Raw genomic sequence first — 8,026 nt, 5'->3', positions numbered from 1 at the left:
GAACCATGTTTTTAAATGTTTAAAATAAAATATACAGGATTACAAAAAAAACCAATTTTATTGAAATAAAGATGTATTTTTTTCCCATCCAAGTTTGCAGATCTTTTGAAATCTATCCATATATTCCTTGGGACTCAGTAGATCCCAGGTTAAGAACTCCTGATCTGGGAAGTATCCAATGTAATCTTGCTCATTGGCAGGGGAGATAGATAAAACAACCATTTTAAAATAAGATATACAAGCAATGGAATATAGAAATCTATCTTGCTCTACAAGAAAGTAAGGGGAAAGGAGATAACGGGGGGTGGAGTGGGGTGATAGAAGGGAGGGCAGACTGGGGAAAGGGGCAATCAGAATACATGCCATCTTGGGGCGGTGGGGGGGAGGGTAGAGATGGAGAAAAATTTTGTAACTCAAAATCTGGTGGAAATGAATGTTGAAAACTAAAAATAAATTTTAAAAAATTGAAAAAAAAAACCCCAAACAAAAAACAACAACCACCCTAGGGTTAACTTAACATGCCTTGAGAGAAGCAACATGGTATGAACTGGAAAAAGCCCTGAACTGGGAGTTAAGAAATCTAGGTTTGATCCTAGCTTGGAGCGCTTATTAGTGGTGTGATCCTGGGAAAGAAACTTGACCTCTCTGAACCTCGGTTACTAAACCCATAAATGGGTCCTATAGAGTCCTAGGGCAGCTGGATAACTCTGGGGATACAAGGCAGAACAGAAACAGTCCTTGCTTGCAGGGAATGTATATTTCTTTTTTTTTTTAATTAATTAATTTTTTTTGGAGTGGGGAGGGCAGGGCAATTGGGGTTAAGTGACTTACCCAAGGTCAAACAGCTAGTAAGTGTGTCCAGTGTCTGAGGCCAGATTTGAACTCAGGTTCCCCTGACTTCAGGGCCAGTGCTCTACTCACTATGCTACTTAGCTGCCCCAGGAATGTATATTTCTTTACCAATTTTTAAAATGTCTATCTTTTTATTTGTATATGATAATTAGTATTTATATAAAGTTTTAATGTTTGCAAAGCATTTTAAAAATATTATCTTGTTTTATCCTTACAACAACTCTGGAAGATACATGCTATTGTTATCCCTATTTTACAGATGAGGAAACTGAGGCTAGCAGAGGTCAAGTGACTTGACCAGGGTCATACAGCTAGTAAGTATTTGAGGATGGACTTGAATTCAGGTCTTTCTGACTCTATGTAGTAGGCCACACTGTCTCCCAGGGAGCCAGCCCTTCTGGATGGGGACTGGCCCCTTGTGGTCAGAACAATTTTCATGATGATACTAAGATGCTCACATAAACAAAAACTCTTTGGGGTCCTCAGTAATTTTGAAGGGTTTAAATGAGTCAGTCCTGAGGCCAGATTGAGAGCTATGTGATTTCACTGGCACGGGATTCAAAATCTACCCCTGGGGCTCACTCTCCCCATGCAAATCAGTATTTTCTCTGGGACTTGGAGTTTTGGGGAAAGGAGAGGTCAGAGAAGTTGCCCAGGGCCACGTCACCAGGAGGCATCCGAAGCAGGACCTGAAATCAGCCTTTCCGGGCTTGGAGGCTGAGCTCTCTTTCAGGTGTCTCTCAGATCTTTTTGACCAAGGAGAAATGAGAGGGGGAAAATGAAACAGGTCAGCAAAATGAACCGACCTGCTGCAAAAGGTTGGCATTCTATGCCACATTCCACAGTCACAGTTCAGAACTTACCTTCTTTTAGGGAGCAAGCAACATATATGTAGACAATCAAATACAAAGGATATGCAAAGCGATTTCTAGAGATTGGGGACCGTCCACTGGGGGCAACAGGGCCGACTTCCCATAGGAGGTGGTATGTGAACAAGTTGTAAAGGAAGCTTGCTTACTTACTCTCTCATTGAAGCCTCACAACAACCTTATGAAGGTTGGCACCAAAGATTATTATCCCCATTTTACACATAAGAAAGTGGAGACTGAGAGAAGAGAAGTGGTTTATCCAAGGTCACAGGGTTCATAAGTGACAGAGGAAGGGTTTTGAATCCTGATCTTGACACTAAGTCTGGAACTCTGTTTACTTCATAAGCTTCGGTTCCCCAGTCTTTTTCTTTCTTTCTTCCTTCCTCCCTCCCCTCCTTTTCTCCCTCCCTCCTTCCTCCCTCCCTCCTTCCTTCCTGCTTTCTTTCTTTCCTTCCTTCTTTTTCTTCCCTTCCTTCCTTTTTACAACTTTCCTTCCTTTTTTCTTTCTTTTCCTTCCTTTCTTCTTTCTCTCTTTCCTTTCTTCCTTCCTGCTTTCTTTCCTTCCTTCTTTCTTTTTTCTTCCCTTCCTTTTTCTTTCCTTCCTTCTTCCTTTCTTTCTCTCTACTTCTTTCTTTCTCTTTCTTCCTCTCCCTTCCTTCCTTCTTTCCTTTTTTCTTTCTTTCTCTTTTCCTTCCTTCCTTCCTTCCTTTCTTTCGCTCTTTCTTTCTTCTCTTTTGCCTTTCACATGAAGAAGCAGAGGTCTGGCTTTTATTTGGCTTTAGTCCAGACTGCTTTTTGGCTGCTACGACTGGCTGGAATCCATTTTCCTGATTCACACTAGGATGGGTCTGGGATGCTCGGAAACTCCTGTCATCTTGCTACGGCAATGAGGGCAATCGTTATTGCCAGAGAGCTGGGAGGAGGTTGTTATGTTTCTAGAATTGATTAGGAGGAACAGGGAACCAGAGGACAAATCCACCTTGACAGGGCCAGGCTTGCTGCTCCAAGGTGTCACGGGGACTGAGGCTGCTAAGGCTGCATTTTTGAGGATGTCCATAAATGGAAGTGGAAAGGAGCCAGAGAGGTCTCCTTCCCACTACCTAGGCTCAGGGCAGCTGAGGATACTGGGAGATGATTTTTCCATGATTGTACTCAAGTCTCTGTGATGTGTCAGGATAAGATCTCAAAGCATTTTATAGTATGCATCCTGAAGGGGTGACAGTTGTGAACTCTGCCATAGGTTCTGTCCTCCTGGGAGGATAGATCAATTGTCTTGAGTTGTCAAGAGCTCTGCCTAGACTTGGGGTGAAGAGGAAGACCTGGGTTCAAATCCTGTCTCAGATACCTACTGGCCATGTGACCCTGGGCAAATCACTCAGCCTGTCCATGCTCTAGGCTAACAATACTCAAAGCATGATCTTTAAGCTGGGGTGGGAAGTATGTGTCCCCAAGACCCTTTCAGGGGGCCCTTGTGGTCAAAACTATTTTCATGATAGTATTAAGATGTCATTTCTGTAATTCACATAAGAAAAATTCTTTGGAGTCCTCTAATTTTTAAGGGTGTAAACGAGTCCTGAAGCCAAATTGAGAACTATTGCTCTAGGCAACTCTTTAAATTATAAGGTCTGTGTCGGTGGAGAGTTTCCTAATCTGGGAATTCTCCCTCCCAGCTCCAGTCCCTATCTCTGTAAAATAAAGAAGCTGGACCAGAAGATCTAATTTGAGTTCAAACATTTCTGTAACCCTGTGAAACCAAGTCTTTCACATAGACTTGACTCAAAGTATATATTCCCTCCTCCCCCTCCTGTCCCTTCCCCCACAACATTCTCTTTCCTGAAATGGGAAAATCAGAGACAGAAAGATGATCTGAGTCATGGAGAGTGTGGAGGGCAGAGATGGAACAAGCTCTTCTTTGAATTCTGCTTGCTTTGTGTGGTTACTGAATGAAATCATTAGAACCTCTGGCTACAATAATCTGGGTAGGCGGCTCCACCTGTAAGGTGTTGTGTCTCTCTCTACCATGACTCCCAATACCCTAACAGTACCTTGGGGTCAGGTCAGTTGACCTTCAGCTGTGTCTGACTCTTCATGACCCCATTTGGGGTTTTCTTGGCAAAGATACTGGAATGGTTTTCCATTTCCTTTCTCAGTTCATTTTACCGATGAGGAAACTGAGGCAAACAGGGTTAAGTGACTTGCCTAGGGTCACATAGCTAGTAAGTTTTTTGAGGCCAGATTTTAACTTGGCAAGATGAACTTTCCCAACTCTAGGCCTAGCACTCTATCCACTGGGCCACCTAGCTGCCCACCAAACTTCCTGGGGTAGGGAAAGTGAATGGTTAGTTGGTCAGACTATTTTAGTCTGGACCCTATCTCTTCCATCTTCCTCAGGGGCCAGCACTACGTTTTTGTTCTCTGTCTCACACATCTAAGAGGGGGAGGGAAGGCTGGCTATCACAGTTTTGTGTGTATGTGGGGAGGGGCATAACACAGCTAGGGTCCTCCAGCCCCTCCACCTGTCAGAGACACTCATTTTAGAGGAAGGAGTGCTCAACTCCCTAGCCTCAGCTCCTCTCCACAGATCTGGGGAATGAGGTAGGGGATTATCATGAAGATAATGAGTCAGAATCATGGCTAACAGCCCCTGAAGGGTAAATATAGTAGGTGCCAGATGATAGAGCCTGTTGAGGGAAGGGTGTGGGGTAAGAACTCATGGAAAGAATTCTGGCTTTGGAGTCAAAAAGTCCTGGGTTCAGATCCCAACTCTGCCAAACCATTAAATGTGTGAAACTGGGCAAGGCACCTCCCCTCTCTACACAGTTTTCTTTTTTGTAAAATGAGAAAGGTGGAGTAAATGACCTCTAAGATCCCTCTAAGGGGCAGCAAGGTGGTGCAGGGGATAGAGTACCAAGCTAGAACCCAGGAAGATGAGTTTTCCTGATTTCAAATCCAGCCTCAGACACTTATTAGCTCTGTGACCCTTGGCAAGTCACTTAACCCTGTTTGCCTTACTTTCCTCATCCCTAAAATGAGCTGGAGAAGGAAATGGCAAACCATTCCAGTATCTAGCCAAGAAAACCCCAAATGGGGTCACAAAGAGTTGGAGGCGACTGAAACGACTAACAACAATAAAGGTCCTTTCACTTTGTGGTCACAGCTGACAAATCCAATCTTGTTCCTAGAAGCTACATCTCCATCAACATCCTGCCTGGTTCTCATAGCATGAGCCATCCATCTCTGGGCTCATAGGATCACAGATTTCAGACCCTGGGCATCATCTAGTTCTTCCCCCACCCCTCATTTTTTAAAGATGATAAAATGAGGCTCAGAGAGATGAAGGGAATTGCCCAAAGACACACATATATTCCGTCTCAGAGGACAGATGTGAACCCAGGTCCTCTGACTCCAGTGGCTTGGGAATTTTCCAAGGTCCTCCAAGTAGCAATCAGCAGAACCAGGGCTCAACAATGACTCTCCACAGAGATGACTAGATCCTTACCTTTGACCCACCCTCCCCCCATTAAACTGTGAGCTCCTAGAGGTCAGAGACTGGGTTTTTTGCCTTTTTTTGTACCCTCAGCATTTAGCACAGTGCCTGGCACAAAGCAGGCACTTCAATGCTTGTTGACTTGACTACAATCTTTCTTCTCTTTTTAGTCCCAAAGAAAAAAATGGGCCGGTGATGATGATATAATCATAATGATGATGATAATAATGACAGTAATACAGAATATTAATAAGTATCAATATTAATAACAAACATAATGATAATATTAATAATAATTTATAGAACCCTTCGAAGTTTACATGGGGGAACACGCAAAGGGTTAAAGAGAGCGACCTGACAGGAGAGGATAACTAGAACTTCTTCCCCCCCCCCCATATTTCATTGCCCCAAAGGCTTAATTAATCTGTGATTTGGGAGGCTACCTGTGAAACAGCTGCCTGGGTCCACCTCGGATGAGATGCTTTCCCTGAGGCTCTCCTGCTGTAACTGGTCTCCCGGGACTGAGGCGGGCTCCAAGGCCAGGTGCGGAGTGTACTGAGGCTCTAGACCACCCCCTACTTCTTAAAGAGCATCTTTTCCGCCCTCCCCCCCGGGGCCCCAGCACATGGCCTTGACAGCGGATAGACGCCCCTCCCATTTCCTCGGATTTCTGGCCAGCCTCAGGTGTGCCTCAGGTGGGGCTGGCGCGGGGCAGGGGCGGAAGTGAAGCAATGGGGAGTTGGAATCTGAGTTCACTGAGGGGGCAGGGCGGGCGCCCGTGGGCATCAGGCGGGGGTGGGAGGTGAGGATGGGGAGGGAGGCTGGGCGTCTCTCAACCGGACTCGCCTCTCAGGTGCCAGCATCCCAGCTGCCCTGGGCTGCCTCAGCTTGCGGACTAGCGGTCTCAGGCCAGGAGTGCCCCCCTCCCGTGTGCAGCAGGATTGTTTTACGCTCAGATGTCCAGGAGCTCGGCCGCAGGGAGTGACGTGATTGGAAAATAGGAAACCAGCCAGCTTCTTCGTTCTTCGAGTTTCTCCTAGCGCTTTGTGGCCAACCTAGTCCTTAGCCTAAGGGAGGTACCTCAAAGGGAGACAAGGGGTAAACAAATGGGTATAGAGTTGAACTGGTCAATTAATCTACTTCGCTGTTGAGGCTTTTCCATTGTTGTTATTTTTAAAAATAAGTTTATTTTTAATTTTTAGTTTACAACATTCGTTCCACAAGTTTTTGGGTTCCAAATTTTCTCTCCCTCCTTCCCCTCCTCCCTCACCCCCAAGACGGCATGTAATCCAATGTAGGTTCTACATTTACCTTCGCATTGAATTTATTTACGTAATAGTCAAGTTGTAAAAAGGAATTATAACCAATGGAATGAATCATGAGAATGGAGAAACAAAACCAAAGAAGAAGGAAAAAAAGAGAGCAAATAGTTTGCCTCAGTCTGCATTCAGACTCCATAATTCTTTCTCTGGATGTGCATAGCTTTTCCCATCATGAGTCTTTTGGAGCTGTCTTTGAACCTTACATTGATGAGAGAGGTCAAGTCTATCAAAGTTAGTCCTTACAGATACCGTGTGTCTGTAATTGTGTATAATGATTCCCTGGTTCTGCTCCCCTCACTCAGCATCAGTTCATATAACTCTTTCCAGGTTGTAATGAAGTCCGTCTGTTCCTCATTTCTTATTGAACAATAGTATTCCATTACATTCATATACCGCAATTTGTTTAGCCATTCCCCAACTGATGGGCATCCCATTGATTTCCAATTCTTTGCCACAGCAAAAAGAGCTGCTATAAATATTTTTGTACATAGAGGTCCATTTTCCACTTGTATGATCTCTTTGGGATATAGCCCTAGAAGTAGTATGTCAAAGGGTATGCACATTTTTATAGCCCTTTGGGCATATCTCCAAATTGGTCTCCAGAATGACTGGATCTGTTCATAACTCCACCAACAATGTAACTGTTCCAATTTGTGCACATCCTCTCCAGCATTTATCATTTTCCTGTTTTGTCATGTTAGCCAATCTGACAGGAGGGATGTGGTATCTAAGAGTTATTTTGATTTGCATTTCTCTAATCAATAGTGATTTAGAGCATTTTTTCATCTGACTATAGATATCTTTAATTTCTTCTTCTGAAAACTGGCTGTTCTGACTTGTATTCCTATAAATCTGGTTCAGTTCCCTGTATATTTTAGATATGAAGCCTTTATCAGAGACATTGGTTGTAAAGATTTTTTTCCCAATTTGCTGGTTCCTTCCTAATCTTTGTTACATTGGCTTTGTTTATAGAAAAAACTTTTCAATTTAACATAGTCAAAATTATCCACTTTGCATTTTGTAATGCTCTCTATCTTGTTGGGTCATGAGTTCTTCTCTTTCCCATAAATCTGACAGGTAAACTCTTCCTTGCTCTCCCAAATTGCTTATAGTATCAGTCTTTATTCCTGAATCATGAACCCATTTTGACTTTATTTTGGCATACAGTGTAAGATATTGGTCTATGCCCAGTTTCTGTCATACTGTTTTCCAATTTTCCCAGCAGTTTTTGTGAAATAGTGAATTCTTAACCCAGACGCTGGATTCTTTGGGTTTATCAGAGAGTAGATTGCTATTGTCCTTGACCATTGTGTCTTGTGTACCTAACCTATTCTACTCATCCACCACTCTGTTTCTTAGTCAGTACTAAGTAGTTTTGATGACTGGTGCTCTGTAGTACAGTTTAATATCTGGTATGGCTAGGCCACCTTCCCTAGCATTTCTTTTCATTAATTCCCTTGATATTCTGGACCTTTTGTTCTTCCAGATGAATTTTG

The sequence above is a fragment of the Trichosurus vulpecula genome, chromosome 4 (assembly GCF_011100635.1).
Source record: "Trichosurus vulpecula isolate mTriVul1 chromosome 4, mTriVul1.pri, whole genome shotgun sequence".
NCBI lineage: Eukaryota > Metazoa > Chordata > Mammalia > Diprotodontia > Phalangeridae > Trichosurus > Trichosurus vulpecula.
Note: the sequence above shows the minus strand (reverse complement) of the source record.